The sequence below is a fragment of the Callorhinus ursinus genome, unplaced genomic scaffold, assembly GCF_003265705.2.
Source record: "Callorhinus ursinus isolate GAN/ISIS: 27379988/994484 unplaced genomic scaffold, GSC_fseal_2.0 scaffold14, whole genome shotgun sequence".
Lineage (NCBI taxonomy): Eukaryota > Metazoa > Chordata > Mammalia > Carnivora > Otariidae > Callorhinus > Callorhinus ursinus.
In genome coordinates this window covers 21,538,119-21,561,558 of record NW_027397076.1, presented here as the reverse complement: position 1 = coordinate 21,561,558, position 23,440 = coordinate 21,538,119, and the positions used below count along the sequence as shown (strand labels likewise).

At 34.7% G+C, this 23,440-nt stretch overlaps 1 protein-coding gene across 3 annotated transcripts in view; it reads right to left on the bottom strand.

Moving 5' to 3' along the window:
- Positions 1–23,440, bottom strand: part of MGAT4C (MGAT4 family member C) — a 1,003,641-nt gene that overhangs the window by 102,227 nt on the left and 877,974 nt on the right. The window lies entirely within an intron of this gene.

The window sequence follows — 23,440 nt, the reverse complement described above, 5'->3', positions numbered from 1 at the left end:
TGAGAATGTGCACACCTGCAGCTTCAAAGACTGCATGTCCATTATGAGTTTTCATCCTTTTGCACTAAAATTAATGGAGTCAATGCCTTCAATCCCCATGTCGAAGAACTCCTACTGAATTTCATATATCAAACAACGCTTTTCCAAAAAACCTTTTCCTGATGAAAACTTATCTTTGGAAAGAATAATGTTTCTTATTCAAAATATGTGTTGTCAAGCAGCTGAATTAATCATAAGATAACAGAGAAGAGAAACACAAGAATTATAACTATTTAATGCCTTTCATATCTCACTTAAAAGATTTAACTGTTGGGGTGCCTGGGTGGCTCAGTTGTTAAGCATCTGCCTTCGGCTCAGGTCATGGTCCCAGGGTCCTGGGATCGAGTCCCACATCGGGCTCCCTGCTCGGCAGGAGGCCTGCTTCTCCCTCTCCCACTCCCTCTGCTTGTGTTCCCTCTCTCACTGTGTCTCTCTCTATCAAATAAATAAATAAAATCTCTAAAAAAAAGATTTAACTGTCACACTTCATTGGAGTGAAAACAATCAATGGGAGAGGAGACCAATACAGATGTAAACTCGAATAGTAAAATAGAGGAAATAAAGGGTGGTGCTTATTGATGTAGGAATGGAATGGAGTGTATCTTCTTACTGTAACAAAAATTAAAACTTCCTTAAAGTTTAAGGGAGATGAATGAGCCAAAGATATACAGCAAAGGTGGCATTATCTATTTTCCTAGTTGTTTTAAGTACTTCTATTTACCTAAAAAACAATGCATTAAATTGTTGTAATAGATGTTATGTAAAGCCAAATTATAATTCTGGTTAAGAAACCCAGAAAATAGGTTTACTTTTGTGAATAATTTTTAAAGCAATTTAAAAGTAACACCTATTAAATTAAATATTAATATATGACACTTTGCAATAGGCTAGTGAGTTTGTATTAGGGCGTCAAGTGGTTTGGAAATATACCTTCATTTCTCTGAATCCATTTATTTGACAAATAATTTAATAGCTGAAAAGAGAAATCTCTAAGACAGCATCATCTGAAATAAAAAACAAATATAAGTCCAGGTGGAGAACAAAGTGAGGGATATCCAGACTCTTAACTCTAGAGAACAAACTCTAGAGAACAAATCAGAGGGGAGATGGGTGAGGGATTGGGGAAATAGGTGATGGGGATTGAGGAGTGCACTTGTGATGAGCACCGGGTATTAGGTGGAAGGGTTAAATCACTGTAATGTACATCTGAAACTAATATTACACTGTATGTTAACTGGAATTTAAATAAAAACTTAAACAATAGTTTGAGATGTCATGTTAATATAGTTATTCCTAATAGTCTTACCCAACATGAACCTGTTTTAAAGCAAAATGGCAATTTTTTTTTTCAATTTGAGGACTCCATTGTAATTCTCATAGATTTATTGTTTACCAATTTTTTTCTTTAGATTAGCTCTTTAAATCTAGTAATAATATTTTTTCTACAACATGCAATAGACAAATACTAGACAAATAGAGCTAGTACAAATGTGTGAGGTTTTTTGCATTTGCTTATCCTGGCTAAGAAGGGTAAATTTCTTTTCTTTTCTTTTTTTTAAAGATTTTATTTATTTATTTGACAGAGAGAGAGAGAGAGAAAGAGAGAGTACAAGCAGGGGGAGCAGCAGAGGGAGAGGGAGAAGCAGGCTCACCAAGCAGGGAGCCCGATACGGGGCTCGATCCCAGGACCCTGGGATCATGACCTGAGCTGAAGGCAGACACTTAACAACTGAGCCACCCAGGGGCCCTCTTTTTTTTTTTTTCAATCATTTTATTTATTCATTTGAGAGAAAAAGAGAAAGAGAGAGCATAAGCAGGGGGAGAGGCAGAGGGAGAAGCAGACACCCCACTGAGTCAGGAGCTGGACGTGGGGCTCCATCCCAAGACCCTGAGATCATGACCTGAGCTGAAGGCAGCCGTTTAACCATCTGAGCCACCCAGGTGCCCCTAAGAAGGGTAAATTTCTAAGTTGAAACTAATATAATGTTGTTTAAAAGAAGAAAAATATCCACTTTAAGTTCCTAATATAATCTTTAGGAGAAGAGCTGCATTTCAAACATATTTAGTGCCTTGAAGAAGTAGCTAATATCTGTATTGACTCATTTTGATTAGGGTGTTTTAAGTCACAGCTGGTATCTTGACTAACCTCGATAACATACGTCAGTTAGAAGAATGGATTGTGTAGTGGTTGAATGCTGGCCCCAAAGAGATGTCCATATTCCAATCTCTAGAACCTGGGAATATTACTTTCTATGGCAAAAGATGTGATTAAATTAAGGTTCTTGAGGGAGACATTTATCCCAGATTATCAGGTAGGGCCTAAATGCAATCACCTGTATCCTTATAAGAGAGAGGCTGTGTGAGTTTTGAGGCAAACACACAAAAGAGAACACAACACACACAGAAGAGGAAAAGGCAGTGTTACCACAGAGGCAGAGACTGGAGCAAGCAAGCCACAGTCACGGTTTGCTCCTAGAGCTTCTGTAAGGAATGTGGCCATGCTGGCCTTCAGAACTGTGGGTGAATTTCCGTGGTTTTAAGCCACCCAGTTTGTAATAGTTTGTTACAGCAGCCACAGGAAAGTAATCTAAATCCTTTTTATTTTTCTATCTAAACTAATATCTCTTTGTGTCCTGTGTTTTGAGCATCCTTGCCCTCCTCTTATAGCCCAAAGAAGAGGGCAAGGAGGAGACATCTGACCCAGGCTGTGCCAATAATATCCTTTCCTCCCTAACCTTGTCAGTCAGGTTGCAAACCCTGCCAAAAGCTGAGACGAATGGAGTCTCTCCGGGCTTCTCTTTCCACCCCTCATTAGAACCCTGTGGTGTCATCCTATCCGAGTGAGAAGTGTGATGCACGTTAGTCTTGGAACTTCTGGTGACCATATTTTTAGGCTTCATGGGTGGAGCCAGGTGGATAGAATATGGCAGCAGATAGCTATAATTCCTGGATCAAAGATCCTCCAGTATAAGATTCTTATATTATCCATCTTTCAGTCATCTTTGCATCTCTAGAACTTAGCTATGGAATCATATAGTAGGTATTTAATAAATATTGGATGAGCAAATTATGTTTAAATTAGTTTTTTTCAATGCAAATTCTAGCTTTTCCTAATTATTGGAAAGCTTTTAAAAAGACCTCAAAATTCCAATAGTAAACACAGATATTTAGGGAGATCCCAAGTGCAGAGGTCTGAATTTTTTTTCCTGGAAACTCTCTTTATTATTATTATCATTATCATTATTATTAACTTGTTTGGACAAAGCAGAAGCCACTAATCCAAATTTGAAAGTGGGATAGGATACACTTTGAAAAAAATTTTTCTTTTAATTTTTAAAATCATTTTCCTAAAATTCTCAAATAAGTTGATTTCTGGGGAGCAGGAGATAGATTAAAAGGAGAAAAATATAACAAACTATAAGACATAAAAAATACTTTTGTTTTCAATCTCAGCACCTCTGATGTTTAGTTTGCCAATACTCAAACTTAGATATTCATGTTTGGACAACCTGATATTTTTTACAGATCTTAAATGTTTCTGAGCTGATCCAGAGTTAAAATCATTAGTTCCAACAGGACTCAAGGTTAGTGATATATCCCATCATCTCATTTATCATTGCTACTAATATACCACTGAGAGAAGTAAACAATACAAATACACTTGATTACCAAGGTCTTGATATGTTATTTTAATTTACATTCCCTTCTCATGAAAAAAATTCTATGTAAATGTAGATGAAATGTGCTGTACTGAATAAATCACGTTAAGGTAAATGGTGAAGTCACATCAATCCTGAAGAATGGTGGGTTTACACTGACTGGGTATTTTATTTCTAAGATCTGTGTTTTTCCCAAGTATTCCCTGTATGACCTAGAGTAGATTGTTTTATATATTTGGTGAATAATATTTTGGGCTTAGGGAATCTTTTTCTTTCCTCCAATAAGGTTTAACTTTATAAATTCTGGAAGAATCTTACTGAATTGCAGAGAATGTCTTATAAAACAAAACAATGTCAACAATAAAACCAAAATCAACAACAAAAAGCTTCCAAAATCACATTCAGCGTATTATGGCATAGGAAAAGCATTCTATATATGACTTCCCAACTTCTCACATAGACCTAATTAGCATAGATATTATTGAAAACAATAAATCAACAAGAGTAACATTTTGTATTTCAAATAGCATACAATGATTGAGTCATATATTATGAAGCATCTACCTGGCATTTGCTGAAAAGGCAGTGGAAGAAGAGAACCATGAGAAACACCAACAAAAAATACATTAAAAAACAAACACAGGGGCACCTGCGTGGCTCAGCCAGTTAGGGCTGCCTTTGTCTCTGGTCATGACCCCGGGGTCCTGGGATAGAGCCCTGCATCGAGTTCCCTCCTTAGAGGAGAGCCTGCTTCTCCCTCTCCCTCTGCCACTCTCTCTCTCAAATAAATAAATAAATCTTTAAAAACAGACAAACAAACACATTCCTCACTGTATTTTGTATTACTACAAATAAAAAGGGAGGAACAATTGTTAGCCACATACAACTCATGTTTTTATTTTCCATATTATTTATTACTTAGTTCAATAAACAAACCTTATTGAATATTTACTGTATACAGGAATATACTACTACTGTGCCAGGGAATGGTTGGCAGAAAAAATAAAATATGGTAGAATATTCTTTCAACATAAGAATCCCTCCCCAAACAGTTCATCAAAATAGTTTGTGCACTTAGGTTACAAATATTTTTTGTCACTAATTTTACAAATATTTGTTGAATGTTTATATTGCAGTAAGTTTAGGGACTGATATACAAAAAAAAAATATTGAACTTAAGTGGTAAATGACAGCTGAAATCTCTAGCATCGTCAGAAAAGATTTTTAGTACTATATTCTTTCTAGTTTTAATCCAAAACTCCACAAAGTCCTCTATACATTATGCACTTACCATGTACATTACACTTTCCAAATTGTTTTAAATTTCATGGATGATACTTATTTTTCTCCGGTTTGCAAACTCTCCATGATATTAGTTGTAAGTTTAGTTTTCACCTTTTATTTGATTGCTTTGTCCTCTAATCTGGTATCTGATATTATTACGTTTCTCTTTGCTTTTTCTTTAAGGAACATTTTATCTCTTATTTTTTGTTTGGTTTTTATTTAAGATGTATTTATTTATTTGAGAGAGAGAGCAGGGTTGAGAGGCAGAGGGAGAAGGAGAAAGAGAATTCTCAAGCAGACTCCCTGCTGAGCTCTGAGCTGGATATGGGGCTCATCCCAGGACCCTGAAATCATGACCTGAGCAAAAACCAAGAATCAGATGCTTAACCAACGGAGCCACCCAGGTGCCCCCTATCTCTTATTTTAAAGTAGCGTTCTCTTACTTTGAATGTGTTAATATTTTTTTTCCTCTGAATGATTTAAATTTTTGTGTAATTATTTCTACAGTGTGTTTAGCTATGTATCTATTTCTTTCAATGGGTGAGGGGGTGTCTCAGGAAAATTTATTGTCATTTCAACATCTGCTGTTGAGTTCAATTTCTTCCACTGGTCATGAAAAATAACAAATCTTCTACGTAGGATCATGCCTGATTTTTGCATTGGAAGTAAATATAGCATTTCCAGAGTGTGAAGGCAATGAGAATCAATACTCTTTAGAGCATCATGGAAGTAGGGGCAGTCCTTGACTTCTCCAGATAGCGGGCTGAGTTGCCATAAAAATTGAACACTCTTCCTGTCATGTGTAAGCCCTCCAGATTTGTTTTAGTGATTGTTTAACCTGAAACATAGGCATTTTACTTTGATAAATGAAAAAAGTTTTTAAAAATGCTCATATTAAGATTTTACTTACTAGGGGTGCCTGGTGGCTCAGTCATTAGCGTCTGCCTTTGGCTCAGGTCATGATCCCAGAGTCCTGGGATCAAGCCCCAGGTGCGGCTCCCTGCCCTTGCTTCTCCCTCTCCCACTCCCCCTGCTTATGTTCCCTCTCTTGCTGTGTCTCTCTCTGTCAAATAAATATATAAAATCTTTAAAAAATTAGATTTTACTTAGTAAATAAGCATAGCTTGAAATTGAGAATTTTACAGGACTCGATAATCTAGCTCACATATTCACATTAACTGAAAATTTAAAGTTCTAGTCTCAAGTGTATTAACAAATCATATACACTGATGAATGAGGGAAATACAGAATAATTGAAATTTATGAATTTAGCCCAAGATTCTCTTCTGAGGTAGAATTTTGAACATCAGTCCATGAATTTTTTATTATTTTTTTTAAGGAAAAATAATACAGATGATAATCCAGACATAATGCTGGCATACGATTAGCACTACAGAAGTATAAATCTGTTATTTTGAGTAAGCCAAACATGACAGAACAAAACATATAATTTATATTCTTAGTTTTTTACTATTTATGTTTTTAGCATAGATGATAAAAAGATGTAAATACAAAGATTTTTCTTTTTTAGATTTTGTAACCTCTCTCTCCTATTCTTGGAGAACAAATGCTGAATGACATCTCACATATTTCTGGTTTGGTATTTATTATTGTTACTGATATTGCTAAATTACCTGAAAATTGCTCTTTAGTAAACGGATCATCATTTCTGGTTCCTGGCAAAACCAGTTGAAGTTGATGACAGATTTTCTTAATGAAGTCATTAATGCAAATTATATACTAGGGGATTTCCAATAAATTTATTAACAGAGAAACTACTTATTTTAAATGACTAAAAATGTTGTACATCATTAAAATTGCCTTATATACCTTTGGATTTTGGAATTCTTTCAGATGTAATTGAGAAAATGCTGTTATGATTGGCTTATATTCAATACATTTATTCTCGGGCAAACCAAATATAAAATTGGGTAAAAGTAGGAAAGAAATTAGCTGCTGATAGTTTTTCTCCATGTGCAAAATTTAAAAAGCTAAACCCTCTGCTGTTGCTTGCACATCTCAGGCGGGAAATCTGCAACCACACAGATGATTGTCCTGGGTTGCCTGACTCCTAAAGAGGAGCTGAGAGTTTGTAGGGCCACAAATCCACAGCAGGAGGCTCAGAGCAACACTGTTGATTAATAGTAGATGATCTGCAGCTTAAACTAGTCAAATATTCTTCCAGTCAAATGTCCTTCAAAAATACTAGCCATTAGACACTAGCACCAGATTTTTCTAATCTGTGTCTTCTTCTATCTTGTCTTCCAAGACAATTTTTAACAACAAAATATTTTAATTCATTTGTGGTATTTTTTAAACTTTATTTTAAAAACTTTATTTCTTTGAGAGAGTGAGAGCATGAGCAGAGGGAGGAGAAGGGGAGAGGGGCGGGCAGAGGGAGAAGCAGACTCCCCTGTTGAGCTGGTTGCTCAACTCAGGGCTTGATTCCCGGACTCTGGGATCATGACCTGAGCCAAAAGCAGCAAGGCAACCACTTAACCAACTGAGCCACCTGGGCACCCCCCTTTTAGAGAGACAGTGGTAAATAGTATTGCAAATTAATGTGATCTTTTCACAAAGCAATATGTGGCAATGTGACAATATAAAAATAATCATACTCTTATATTAGCTGTTATTTCTGAGAAATTTCATTAATTAAATGGAACAAGACAGCAATATACATGAAAACATTTATATCAATGGTATCCATAAGTTTGAAAAATTTAATTAACCTGAATTATCTATTATAAAGCAGATAGACTTTGTAAATAATGACACATCAGTATTATCATCATCATTATCCTTATTGTTTTCCATCCAAATTAAAGTGATGATAAAAACTTTAGAAATAATGAAAAATGTGGCATAATTTAATTAGAACAAAGCATAATGCAAATTATATTCATTTTTTCTTTTATTTCTGCAAGTATTTACTACATGCGTAATTTGTGGCCAGTCATTGCAAACAAGGCAAAAAGCAATGGGCAAAATTATAAAATCCTTGAATTTACGAAGCTTTCAGACTTCATCCCTTTGTAGGATGTGTCTGAGAAACAAGTGGTCACTCTATGAGTTAATTACAACAGTACTGAGCAGTGCTGGGTAAAGTGAAGTGGTGCTCAGAGCAGTGTTGCAGGAGGATCTAACTGAGCCTAGGTGTAGACAAGGCATTTGTAGGATGAACATTAAACTGGAGAATGAATAGGAGGTAACCAGGTGAAGGACTGGAGAGACTTTTCCAGAGAGGAGAAGAGTCATGGGCCAAGGCCTAGTAAGAGTGAGAATTTGAGGAATTTTGGGGGCAGGAAGAAGGTCAGAGTAACTGTATGATAGAGAACAAGGCAAGAGTGTGCTATTCGACACTGGACGTAGATCAAGTAAGGTCTTTTAGACAAAAATGTAAGGAGTTTGATATCTAAATAATAGGAAGCAATTAAAGTATTTGAAGTATATGCACTATGATTGCACTAATATGAAAATAAGTGCACCATATATATAGTCAAGGAGTTGAAAATGAAATTAACAATGACTCCTAAGGTGTGATTTTGGGAGACCCCTTTTTTAAAAGAGAAAACCAAAGTGTAATATGGATGCAGCTTCAACTCTTCAATTATATCTACATTTGATTGAGAAAACCCAGTCTTCTGAATACATATTAAGTAATTTTTAAAGTTCATTAGCTCCATTTTTTAGGACATTAAACATTAAGAGAAATTCCAACAAATAACATGTTTTACAACATAAGTCCTAAACTTTAATATATTTCCTCAGTTTTAATAAAGCTTTTATCTAAAAATTATATATTTTATAACTATGTTATATTTATAAGAAAAAGTATGCTCATGAAAAATTTGAAAAGTCTAAAGGAACCTTGAAATCAAACCTTTGTTTATAGAATTTACAGGACCCAGTTGAGGAGGATAAGAGTCACGGTTATACTGGTCTACTATGAATTTGAGATATGCAGCCTTTCTGTATTGAGACTATTATTCTTTTTCTAAGTCCACATCCTCTTTAAAGTTTAAAGATGTTAAATATACTTATTTTTGATGGATTTTAAATGCATTTTTACTTCATTTTAAAATATAAGCACTACAACATTTTGCTTTAAGAAATACTAATTTATTCTATAAATGTGATAAAATGTCAAAGTAATTGTAATACTTCTTTTTAAAGACTTATTTATTTCAGAGAGACAGAGACAGAAAGAAAAGAGAGAGACAGTGTGCATCAGTGGGGGTAGGGGGAGAGGGAGAGAGAATCTCAAGCAGACTCCCTGCTGAGCATGGAGCCTGATGTGTGGCTCAATCCCAAGACCCTGCGATCATGACCTGAGTTAAAATCAAGGGTCGGATGCTTAACTGACTGAGCCACCCAGGCATCTTGAAACTGTTATACTTTTTAAACCATAAAAAGTTTCTGACATTTTAGGGAGACTAATTTTCTCTATTTATATTTGAAAAGCAGTGATGTTGCCACATTGCATAAGAAACTTTATTACACAGGTATAAAAGTATAAATATCAGTAAACTAACCAGAAGTTAATGGCATTAGGACTGAAGAAAAATGAAATAGAAATTTTTATAGTCTATGAAACATTTGTCTGGATTCTGTAATCATATAAGAAAGGTTGCTATTTGTGGCTCTGCCCATAAAACCAAATCTCTCTCCTCATGTATTTGCAACATGATTAAGTGTTAGTTTATATATGTAACACAAGACTATAGAATAAGAATTTAGCTCTTTACATTTAAAGTTTATAAAGTTGGATTTAATTGCTAGATTTTTCACAAAGATTACAAGTACTTCTAACAATCTTCTGTTTAATTATTTTAGAAAAAGGGATTTTAGAAATTCTTTAAAGCAAAAGAACTAAAGATTACTCTTCCTTATATGTATGTATTTAATTCCCTTTAAGATTAGTAGGAGTTATACACACATATTAAGAAAAGACTACAACCTAAGCCTCAATTTCAAACATTTTCTAAAAGCATTTTTTGAAAGCTTAACTAGAGTGGCTACATGTTTTTCACCCACGCTTATGTGCAAACACTTCCAAGGGGACTGCACTTACTTTAAAAACCTAAAATCACAGAAGCATGTTATATTAACCAAGTTCAATAAAAGACAACCACAAATGGAATGCAAAATATCTTTTCAATCTTTCTGTAATCACTTCTGAATGGGAAAGAGAGCCACCTGGAGCTGAAAGTATATTACCGGTCATTTTAATAATTCAATTATTTGAAAAATATAACTACTGGAAAATGCCACTGACACAAGATATCAAATATATATGCACATGTATATACTGCGAATTCTATACTGCGGAATTCTCACTTTTAAGCATAGGAATAGGTAAATATTGTCTAAATACAATGGAAGAGATGAAGACTGCTATGCATATCATCTACAGATTATTCATGCATGGAAAATCTCATAATCACATGTAATAGTGAAGTGAGATTCAGGATTATGGCAACATTTAGTTCTCTAGCTAAAATCTCCATCATCTTGAAAGGATAAATGACATTTCAATATTCCCTACGTGGTGCTATATAATCTTTTCTCTTTCCTCTTTCTTCCTAAATTCCAGCATTTGTTATTAAGGTTGTTGTTACATTTAATGCTATAGATGTCCTGGATGTCCTTGCAGAGGCCATCTTTCTAAAGAAATAGTTGAGGGGCGCCTGGGTGGCTCAGATGGTTAAGCGTCTGCCTTCAGCTCAGGTCATGGTCCCAGGATCCTGGGATCAAGCCCCACATCGGGCTCCTGGCTCAGTGGGGAGCCTGCTTCTCCCTCTCCCTCTGCCTCTCTTCCTGCTCATACTGTCTCTCTCTCTCTCTCTGTATCTCTGTGTCTCAAATGAATAAATAAAAAAAATTTTTTTTTTTAAATTTAAAGAAATAGTTGAAAATGCCATGAACATCTTGGGACAGATCAGCAGTGACAGAGAGACCACTATCCTTTTCCTTATGCACATTTGCAGGGAAGACTATAATTGGTTATTTAGCCAAAGTATTTATTTAACATCTGTTAATTCAACTCTTACTATTTAACATCTATTAAATTCCTACTGTGCTAACTACTGAGGTCAACACACAAAAAATTAGCGTTTATTACATGGTTTCCACTAAATACTATTTATTTGTAGCAAATCATATACATGAAATAAAAACCAATTAAGGGTAAGCTGGGTCATAAAGACAATAAAGGCAACAAAAGTTTGAGACTAGGAAAATGACTGTGGACTGTAGTAGCCATAAAAGAATTCACAAACTAGATGTGTGTGCCCAAATAGGAGGAAACAGAATGAATCCTGGTGTGAGAAAAGAATGAACATGGCATTTGTGAGTGATATAGAACAATCAGCCCTTTTGAAACAGAGCATATATTGCAGAACATCACATGGTGGGAGCATCACATGGTAGGATATCACATGGTGGGACACCACAGGGTGGGACATCTCCCATCACATGGTGGGAGAAAAGTAAGAATAGAAATGATTATGAAGGAGCTTCAAATGCAGAGGTATTTGGGAGGAAATAGGGAGCCAATGGAAATGCATTACATTGTGTCTTATAATCATCTAGGGGTATAAGAAAAAATACAATTGAGTAGGGTGAGGCTGAAACAAGAAAATTAAGACCATTGTTATAATAATCTGGGCATGATATAGTAAGATTCTGGCTCTAGTGGAATTAATGGTAATTTCCAAAGTTATGGAAAATGTATACCCCTGATTGGCTGCTAACCAAATTCTTTACCTTCTATTTAGGTATTATGAAGCAAAATAAACTATTTTTTAAATTTTAATTTAGAGTCACAAACATGATGAAATAAAGCTATAAGAGTTTTTGGAAGAAATTTCAAGAAAGAACTTTTAAAGATAATCAATATTCTAGAGTGACTTAAGCAAATTAGTGGAAAATAATATTGTCACAAACTCTAGCTATTGCATAATATTTGGTTTGCTGCCTGAGTTGATTATTAGTCACAAGTCCTTAAGAGCAAGTTGTTCTTTTGGCTAGAGGAGATTTGTAGAATTTTTTTTCATGCTAAAATTTACACGAGAGGATGGGAACTCTTTAGATAAGATGGAAGAAATATTACAGAACAAAAATATAAAAGTGGAGGGGTGCCTGGGTGGCTCAGTTGGTTAGGTGTCTGGCTCTTGATTTCAACTCAGGTCATGATCTCAGGGTCGTGAGATCAAACCCCTTGGCAGGCTCCTCCCTTAAAGGGGAGTCTCCTTGAGATCTCCTCTGGCCCTCCCCACCTGGCGCTCTCTCTCTCTCTCTCTCTCTCTCAAATAAATAAATACATCTCTAATAAAAAAAATATAAAACTGTTAAAGGGAAATCAAGACTAAAACTAAGAGCATAACATGAAAACCAAGAGAGCAATGAAAGTTTTACTTCAGTTTGGAGGCTGAGTACCATGAAGAGATAAGGAAAGCGAAAGGATAAATAAAGCAGAAAAAGTACTGAAATAGAGAGGAAACTGAGTTTAACCTAGTCTGTGTCCAACTAATTGGGTGAACAGAGGTAAAAACAACTGCTCACCAGTAAACTAAGAAACCTAAACTAGTTGTTTTCTAATTGTCCTATTTTCATTAGGATCTATCCACCAACACGGCAAGACACAGAAATTTATGTTAGTTCAGGTAATGGATTAAAAAAAAACCCAAAAAATGAAACAAACAAACAAAAAACCCAAAGAAGTAGTAGAGACATGAAAAGCTTCATCATTGAATCTCATGAGAAAATGAAATATCACTCTTGCACCATTCAAAATACAACAGGAACTCTAGTAGTCCAAGCATGCTGTTGACCTTCAAACATACTAGTGGGTTGCTAAGTGTATGAGTTAGAGTCTCACTATATGCTCTGTCCCTTCTTGTTTTACCTTTGAGTCTGATTAACAACAAAATTCTCCACGTCTTTTTTTTTTTTATAGCTGGGGAACTCTCTTAATTATGTCTTCTGCTCTCTTTATGGGTTCAGTCTCCTCATTTTTATTTATTTTTGTTTTTAGTAATACTTCCTACTATGCCTCCCCCTTTTTCTGGCCTCTTAGATAGCCTCCCTTTGTTTTCAAAATCGAAAGAAGAGCTGACTTGGAGGATGGGTCCTGGGGACTCGCTATAAAGCACACCTGTTGGATTCTGATATTACTCACAGATCAGTGGGTCAGCTTATGGGTGTCAGTTCTTATTGTGGCCAAGGTGGAGAGGCCTTGTGCTATAGAGCATGACAAACAAAATGTGTAAACTTTTTAACAGAGACTTGATAATTCCATGCAACATGAGGTTTATAAGAAAAGTGCACTTATGACAAGAACATCATATGACCTGTCCAATATGGGCCCCTTTGATTTTATTAAAAATGAAATTACCATGTTTTAGACATTCGTTATTTTTATATTATTATATTATATTATATTATATTTTTACATTATATTAAATGCTTCAAATATATAATCTGTAATTATCTGTAATTTTCATGGTAAATCCTATGTTAGTTTATTTTATTTATGCCATACTAGAAATATGGAAATGGTTTTATGTTGGTTCTTTTAGGTGCCTAAGGCAAAAGAACTGTTATTAGACAAAGCTAAGATTGGAACCCTTATCTCTCTGACCCTAAAGACCTACTTTTCCACTTCTCTCTTTCCCACCTGCCTCCATCTTCCCCTTCCTTTATCATGGTTTCAAAGACACTAGTAGAAGTTAGGAAGTCTATTATCTACCCTAAGGGAATATTGTGATATTTGGTGACAAGAAAGCTACTGAGATTGATGAAGGTAGTTGGGAATAAGCAGACTTTATAAATCATCTTTGCGCCCACTCCAGGAGATAGCGGATAACCTCCCAGAATTCATCCATTTTACTGTTTGTTAACACTCCTGTTTTATGAAGAAAATGATACAACTAGAAAAAATCAGAAATGTCCATGGTAGCAATCTTAAAGATGTGGGGAATAGGTGACATTTCGGTAACATTTTGTAGATACCAGTAGACAATGGAAAGTAAGATATAAATTTAGCATGGATCTGCCAAATTTCAAAGACATTTGAAGTCAAGCAAGTTAATAAATTTACCCCCAATATATAATATAAATAAAGGAGAGAAGGCTAAGAATGGCAACTTAGAGTTAACTGTATTTAGTGAGTAAGGAAGAGGTGCCATAGATAGAGAATAAAGTGACGCAGTAATGGGAAAAGTGGAAGTAGCCTATTTTCAGGAACAACTGTTAATCAGGTCAAATACTTCGAATTTGGGGTAAAACTAAGTTTGGTCTAATGAGACAAATATATCTTGCATTTAAATATTTTTTTTTAAATCAAAAGTAAAATAGGCTAGAAGAATGTTTATTTTTTAGTTTGTGTGAAAATAAAATGCTAAAATTTCAATTGATTATAAAAAGCATTAACAGTTGTTTTAAAAAAGGTAAATAAAACTCTCGCTAGTGTTAATTAATTCAGTCACTATAAATAATAGCCCTGATATTTTCAGTGATGATCAAAGTCACTTTAGAATAATATATACGAAGTCTATTATTTCAAAAAGGAATGTAAACAAGATGTCAAAATTTCAGGATAGAATGACATTAGAATGAAAATTAAAGAAATTAAGGATGTTTACTGAGGGAAAGAAGACATAATAAGTGATATGATGAAAGGATAGAGCAATGGTTTTCTAACATGGCGTTTATTCAGTAATTATTTACCGAATACCTACTGTGTGAACAAGACTGCCAAAATCTTGTCCTCAAGAATCTGTATTCTTGTAGAGTGATTCATAACATAAACACATTAACAATAGCAAAAAAAAAAAAAAAGAAGAAGCAATGTAGTAATGCATGTTATCAAAGACAACAGGGCAATGAGAAAATGAGTGACTAGGGTGTATGTTACGTTGATACTGTACTTAAAGCAGACCTTTCAGAGGAGGTAATCTTTTGGATAACACTAAAACAATGAGAAGATACTATATTAGTTCTCGAGGGCTTCCATGACTATTTGGCTTAAACAGCAGAATTGTATTTCCTCACTGTTCTAGAAGCTGGAAGTCCAACATTAAGGTGTGGGCAGGGTTGGTTTCTCCTGAGGCCTCTCTTTTTGGCTTGTAGATGGCTGTCTTCTTCCTGTGTCCTCACATGGTCTTCCTTCCAGAGGAGTTTGTGCCAAATTTTCTCTTCTTATAAGGACACCAGTTACAATGGATAAAACCTATCCTAATGATCTCATATAATCGTAATTACCCCTTTAAGGGCCCGATTTCCAAATACAGTCACATTCTAAAGTACTGGGATTAGAGCTTCAATGAAGGAATTTTAAGAGGACACACTTCAACCCATAACAGTAGCCATATGAAGACCTGGGAAATAATATTCCAAGCAGTGAGAACGTCTCTGAGAAAGGAATATGTTTAACATGTCAAAGGAATAGCAAGAAGGATCTTGTGACCAGAGCATAGCAGGAAGAATGGCAGATAATGAGATTGAATTGGTAGCCAGAGATCAAGTCACATAGGGCTTTAGAGGGCATGGTAAGGAGCTAAGCATTTCACTTTATTTAGAGTAGGAAGCAAGCATAGGGGTTAGAAGACTTACATAATCTGAATTATGCATTAACGGGCCCTTTGGTTTCTCTGTGGATGGTGGAGTATGGGCAACAAAATGAGCAAGGAGATTGTTTAGAAGCTGCTACCCTAAGTAGCCCAGACAAAAGAAGATGTTGTCATAGACTAAGAAGCTGCCAACTTCCTGAGAAGTGGTAATATTATGACTTAAAAAAATTTAGCCGATGAGGCAGAGGATAGATTAAATTTTGGATAAGAAGGAAATGGAGGAATTAAAAGCTGTCATTCAGTTTTGCCTCAGCTTTTAAATTAGAGACAGAAGAGACAATCTGGATTACTATAGGTTACAGTTTACATATCAGTCCTTATTAAGTAAACTGTATAAACATTGATTTAATAAGTTTAAGAAAAGTTTTCAACTGGAATTGTCCAACAATACAATGGGTTGTCTTATGAGGAAACAAGTATCCATCACTTGAATTGAACAAATTGAGCAAGGTGGGAGATTAGAAGGAAGCTAATCCTTTCTGATTTTAAGACTGAAATAAATCTTTCTAGGAATAATGTTAGCAATGACTTACAAGCTCATGGATATAAATAGTTATTGTGATTTAACTATCATAAATTACTGATACCAGTTCTTTGGGGAACAAATTCCAATGAATAAATATAATCAAGGCAACTAAGTGTCAGAAGATCAAAATTTTAATTTCTAAAATATATCATGGAAACAGTTTCAATTAAACCATTATGAAATCAGTTTGTATTTTCTATTAGTGTAAGAAAAGTAAGCTTATTTATCAAAGTAATATTAATGGTATATTATTGAGAACTCAGAGGTTCTATATACCATAATCTTACTTTAATCATTATTAAAAATTTTCATCATGCTGTGCATCTGGCACCATTAACTAATGAAGTTGGCTGAGATAATCAGGTTTCATTGTGGCCCCAGAGTGGAATGTTCAAGTTCTGTCAGTACTTGAAACACAAGACTGATGGCACTGCGTGGGGCAACCATCATAAAATCGTGTATTATAACCACAGTGGAGTCTCTTTATCAAGCAAAATAGAAATACAGGATATCCTACAAACAACATCAGGGAGTATTTAAACAGTTTGTTTGTCTCTGGGGCATAAAAACAGAAACAAAAATTTTTGACTGTCTTTTCAGCTTGCATTCTATTTGGTTCATCAGAAGGTCCCTGTGAAACAACCCTGGTTACCTAGTGTAGCAACAAACTTAATAATGCACCTTTGTAATGGATTTTCCTCTTCTGTCTTGTTCTTTCTAGTTCTTCTCTTCTGTTCCTTTGGATCAATTCTTAAGTTAATGGTCCACAAACACTTGCTTTTCAATAGTGGTGGGTGGAGAGATGCAAACTCAGTCTAAGAGTTATTGTACTGAACTGACCATTGAAATCAAATACTCAGAATGGGATTCTGGAACAGAATTACTCACCAGCCAGGCAGCAATGTGGACCCCACTGCTTATGGTAAGTGAAGTGGTATTAACCCCTTCAACAATAGCATCCCATTTACTAAAAAAGCAAAGGATAGATAGGGATAGAATATAGATGCTGTGTGACAGACATGTAGACAAGTTAGACTGGATTTATTATATGAAATTGGAAAACTACTTCCCCAAAGGGCTCAAAGAAAACTCCTTTCAGCATAACAATAAGGAAAGTATAGGTGATGAGAATCAGGCATCGTTGAGCAGCTCAGTATGTCTGATTTTTTTTTTTTTAAGATTTTATTCACTTATTTGACAGAGAGAGACACAGCGAGAGAGGGAACACAAGCAGGGGGAGCGGGAGAGGGTGAAGCAGGCTTCCCGCTGAGCAGGGAGCCCAACGCGGGGCTCGATCCCAGGGCCCTGGGATCATGACCCGAGCCGAAGGCAGATGCTTAACGACTGAGCCACCCAGGCACCCCCAGGATGTCTGATTTCTAAAAACCAGGGTTAAGAACATATTTCCCTAGTATCAATGGGATTGATAGGATATCAGAATGGCAATGATCATATGGTACTACTTATCCATCAAAGATAAGGTGGACTTCATCACTGTAATGGACATCATGGTCAGAATGGCAGTCAAAGTGCCTTGAACTATAGGAATCTGTGGTGATGGTTGGTCAGTCATAATGATCCTAGTGGGGAGAGAGATGAACAGCTGTCTAGAGTGGTTTTGAATTATATAACTAGGAAAAATCATAAACTGGCAATGGAGGGCAAATTTCATCTACCAAAATGGAAATTTGTAATTCTTTACCAGTTTCTAGATCTAACAAGTTCAGGTAAGTAGAACCTAGTGAGTAAAGGAAAGCCTGAAAAGCTATCACCAGTATACAGGATCAATATTTTTCAATCACTTCCCAAAGAGTTCTAGTGCCATTTCCTAATGTTAGCTGTGCCAAGGAAAATGCATAGATCTTTAAGGACTTTAAAAGGCATGTTTGTGTAGACATGATTTCTGAGAAGTTGCCAATGGCCTGTCCTCTTGGTTCAAGATACGGCAAGGAAGGAGACTAGAATGTGATAGATGAAAAAGTCTGGGAAGGTGACACCAGAGTAGGCACAGAGTCCATGGATCTTTGTGTGGGTCTTATGTTAGTGCCCGTCAGAGAGAATCTGCCTCAGAAAAGTTGCTCAGGAAGTATGTGGGCAAGATAAACACATTTCATGACTATCAGCCAACCTTTCTCCCTGACACCATAGTGCTTTTCCAATAGGGCCCATGAAAGACTTAGCTATAGAGACAGGAGTGTGTGTGAGAGAAACACAGTATCAAAGCCTGCTCAACAAGATGTGCCTTCTCACCAAGACACTGTTAATGCTGAATGCCAAAAGTGAGCCATTTTTTTATCATGAAAAAAAAAGATATATGATATTTATAGACCAGGGGCTCATGACATTAAAGTTAGACACACTTCTATAACAGATTGTTTAAAAGATGGTTTGTACAGACTTTGAAAATAAGTAAAGATTACTCACGATATTTTATGGGCCATAAAAATGAAATCATACCAAATAAAATGCAGTCCATTTATTTTGGTAAAATTACCAAAGCAGTAGAGGACTGGAAAGCAATATAATTGTGTTATATGCCTCTACAAGGAATATTTCTACCTGTTTCCTTAAGATCCTAAGTGGTAATTTTGTAGTCACAAAAGGGTATATGATTTCAATAGATGAGCCATTTTTAGTGACAAAACTGGACTCATCATATCCTGGGACATGACTTTGAAAAATGTGGTAATTATGAAATAAGAAGTCTACACTAACAATAGGACCCAAAAAAAGGCCAATTTACATGATGAAAAGGAATTAATTGTATAGTTTTGCTTTCTTTGAGTGACATAGATGAAACTTGAAAAGAAATTTAAAAGAGTAAATAAAAATGAACTTTAAAATTATAATTATTTCTTGGGGCACCTGGGTGGCTCAAGTTGGTTTAGCATCCAGTTCTTAATTTTAGCTCAGGTCATTATCTCAGAGTTGTGAGATCAAGCCCCACATCAGGCTCTGCACTGGGCATGGAGCCTGCTTAAGATTCTCTCTCTCCCTCTCCCACCACCACTACCCCTCCCCTACACTCGCTCGTAGCTTTCTTTCTCTAAATATATATATATATTTTTTTCTTAATAAAATAATGAAACTGGAAAAAAAAAAACCTCATTTTTTTTCCCCCTATACCAGTGTTGCTTAATAGGAGTTGGAGATGTGGATTAGGTACCCAGAGGAAAAGATCCACTTTCCAGAGCAAAATTACTAAAGCATGAGATATTAGCTATGCTGTATTTATTAACATATATTACTAAAATGCATTGAACAGGATTTACTGTAAACCACCTTCTAAGAGTATTAACAAACTCTCATTTTCATTAAGCATTCTTGTAATAATGTGTTAGGATGGGAAAAATTATGTTCTAGGGAAATATCAAAAAGCAATGTCATTTGAATAATATCACTATAGTAATATTATTTCTATTTGTCTGTATCTAATGATTCTGACTGCTCAAAATTATTCAAATGCACAGGGACTTTGAGTCTGTTTTGTCTATGTTTTATTTTATCATGCAAATAATCAATACAAGCCCTACCTCATGGACTCAGACTTTCAACTAAATATATATTATCTTTACAGTGCTTTGGTGATGTAGTTGGTTTCAGCTCAGGTCATGATCTCAGGGTCGTGAGATTGAGCCCCGTGTCAGGCTCCGTGCTCAGCACGGAGTCTGCCTAAGATTCTCTCTCCCTTTCCCTCTGCCCCTCCCGTCCTCATTCTCTAAAATAAATAAATAAATTTTTAAAAAATAATAAATAAATATATGTTATCTTTATAGAAAAAGAAGCAGGTAAGAGATAATCAACTACATATATGTAACAAAGTGAAATTATTAAAAGTAGGTCACATTTTAACCTTTGTATATATGAGCAATTGATCCTACTTAATTAATGGAGCCATCTATAACTTTGGAACAGAATTTCCCTCAAGGGTTATACAAATAATTAATCTTCATAATATCTTACAATTGTGATTATAAACATCATGTTTAAAAATGAATAATGCATTGGGGCATGCAAGACACTGATACAAATATGTTCTTTTTAAATTCTTTGTTGTTTAATTTTATTGAAATTGCTCAGAAACAATTTAAAAATTGGCAAAATAGCTACAGGTTTAAAGCTATAGTTACTATTATAATTATAAAATGTTGGGATACCATGTCATTGTTCATAGCTATTAGAAAATCAATAGACATTTCCCAAAAGGCAATATAACTGTTGTAACTTGAAAACTCAAGTTTATAAGTTATAAATCATGAAGACTTAAGTAAATGCATTTATTTTTAAACAAATGCTTTTTGTTAGCAAAAATACACATTTTACTGTTTTTTTCATGCAAAAATAATGAAAAATTCAGGGATTTTATCAGGGACTTATAGGAACATGATCACTTTTTTTCTTTTTGTCCTTTTTTCTTTCAACATCCTAAGTAAAATGTGAAGTTTAGTAAACTTTTGTCATTGTTATTATCTTCTATTTTCTATAATTTCTATGTGGCACCTTTATATTTTTCTTATGTCTTTTTCTTTTCTTTTTTTTTATAATTACAGCTGTGCAAGAAGTTATTACAAATGAAATGTTTAAAATTTATATGGCACTTTTTTGTCTTATTTGAGTTATAACTAATTAAATAAGTAATTAATTCATAACATCTCTAAAGCAATGCACAAGCATTTCATCTGAGTATACTACAGAAATATAAACACTGCAAGATGACCTCATCAGATGGAAGTGGTTCCATTAAGCTTGCAATTAATCTGCTAGATGCTATAAAGTGTGTAAAAGAGGAATAAACAAAACAAGAAACAGGGAAAACAAACAGTTGGAAGTTCTTTTAGAGTGTGTGTGTGTGTATGTGCATGCAAATTTGCACATAATGACAGTACTCTTATTTACAAATACTTTTCTTCATTATAGTTGTAGTATTAGGACAGTTAATACATGTCTGATTATTTAAAAAGTAACTGGTCGCCCAATACATCAATCCTGAGCAGGACATAGGTAATACCATTCTGAAAAGAAAGTCAATCTTTAACTTACATCTTTCATACAGTAGTATATGCCTAAAGATATCTATTGTCCTTAGCATTCTCTAAATATTGCTGTATGTAATTGAATTTTGATACTATTCAATAAATGGAAAACCCTGATTTTCCAGTACTGATGTCTTAAAGTACCTGAAGCAATGGCAAAATACCTTGACATGGTCGTGAAATGTTCAAAAAGAAATGAAGCAATGATTTCAACTAGCTATATTTTATGTTATCACTTTGTCAGGAGGGAAATATGGTGACTGAAACTTTCAGATAAAACCAGACATAATATAGCATCAAAAATTGTATAATTTGTGTCAACACAAATACATTTTATTTCTTACATATTTTAAGCCCATTGCATGAAGTAAGTGAGATTCATAATGATTTGATAGCTGTATTAAAATATAATTTGGAAAAATGTGCCCGGTAAGATCTCACTGTTGTTGCTTATATCTGGATAAGTCAGTATTGTGGTATGCTTAAGTCATTCATTCTACACATATTTAATGACAATATCTCTCTATGCTAAGTTCATTATATGTGCTGAATAAAGGCAAAGTATGGGTCCTCAGAGTAATTCTTTGTTAAATTATATTATCTTTGTTATCTTATTAAATCTTTGAGGCATGTAAGAAATTTTGAAATATCTTGATCAGTTTATTTAAAAAAATGCAGAGGAAGGGTTAGTATCCAAAATCTATAAAGAACTTATCAAACTCAACACCCAAAAAACAAATAATCTAGTTAAGAAATGAGCAGAAGACATGAACAGACATTTTTCGAAAGAAGACATACAGATGGCTAATAGACATATGAAAAGATGCTCAACATCACTCATCATCAGGGAAATACAAATCAAAATTACAATGAGATATCACTTCACACCTGTGAGAATGGCTAAAATTAACAGCACATGAAACAACAGATGTTGGCAAGGATGCAGAGAAAGGGGACCTTGCACTGTTGGTGGGAATGCAAACTGGTGCAGCCACTCTGGAAAACAGTATGGAGGTTCCTCAGAAAATTAAAAATAGAATGAACCTATGACCCAACGATTGCACTACTAGGTATTTACACAAAGGATACAAAAATACTGATTCAAAGGGGCACGTGTACCCCAATGTTTATAGCAGCATTATCAACAATAACCAACCTATGGAAAGAGCCCAGATTTCCGTTGAACGGATAAAGAAGTTATGGTATATATACACAATGGGATATTACTCAGCCATAAAAAAGAATGAAATCTTGCCATTTGCAAGGACATGGATGGAGCTAGGGTGTATTATGTTAAGCGAAATAAGTCAGTCAAAGAAAGAAAAGTCAAAGAAATATGATTTCACTTATATGTGGAATTTAAGAAACAAGACAGATGAACATAGGGGAAGGGGGAAAAAAAGAAAGAAAGGGAAGCAAACCATAAGAGACTCTTACCTATAGAGAATAAACTGAGGGTTGATGGAGGGAGGTGGGCGTGGGATGGGGTAAATGGGTGATGGATATTAAGGCGGCACTGGGTGTTGTATGTAAGTGATGAATCACTAAATTCTACTCCTGGACCCAATATTACCCTATATGTTAAATAACTAGAATTTGAATAAAAACCTGGAAATAAAAAAATGCAGAGGAAGGATTATTGAACTACCTAATACAAAATTACTAGGAAATCCCTGCATAGGTGCATTTTACTTATATAATACAATAATGAACAGAGAGTAAGTGAAGGAAAAGTCCATTATTATCCTTAAATTCCACTTTGAGTCCCTCCCAAACTTATTTTCTATAACCCCACAGATAGAAAGGCTAGAACCACATTAAAATGCGCCAAAAGAAACTGAGTGTAAGCCTTTTTACAGGTCTTGGAGATCTGATAGTGATTAAAGAATTATTCAAGGATCATTTGACTATACATTCGTTGCATTGTGAGCTGATTTAAAAATATAACCTGGGAATTACATGTAATCTCACTGTGTTACTGTGTATCTCCTGTTCTCAAAAACAGATTTATATTCTCTGCATCTCATTAGTCTATGATGTACACTTAAATTTAATCATGAAATGTAAAAATATCAGTTGTGATTATTTACTAGTATTTTCACTGCTAAAATTTCGAGTGCTGTGCTAAGTGCAGAAAAGATCAAGAAAATACAGAATAATGGAAAAGCTATACACTATATTTATAGTGTATAAATATACACTGTAATTTAATGAAAGATATATTTCACATCCTAGAAATTTTGATAGAAGTAAAAGTAATAAAAT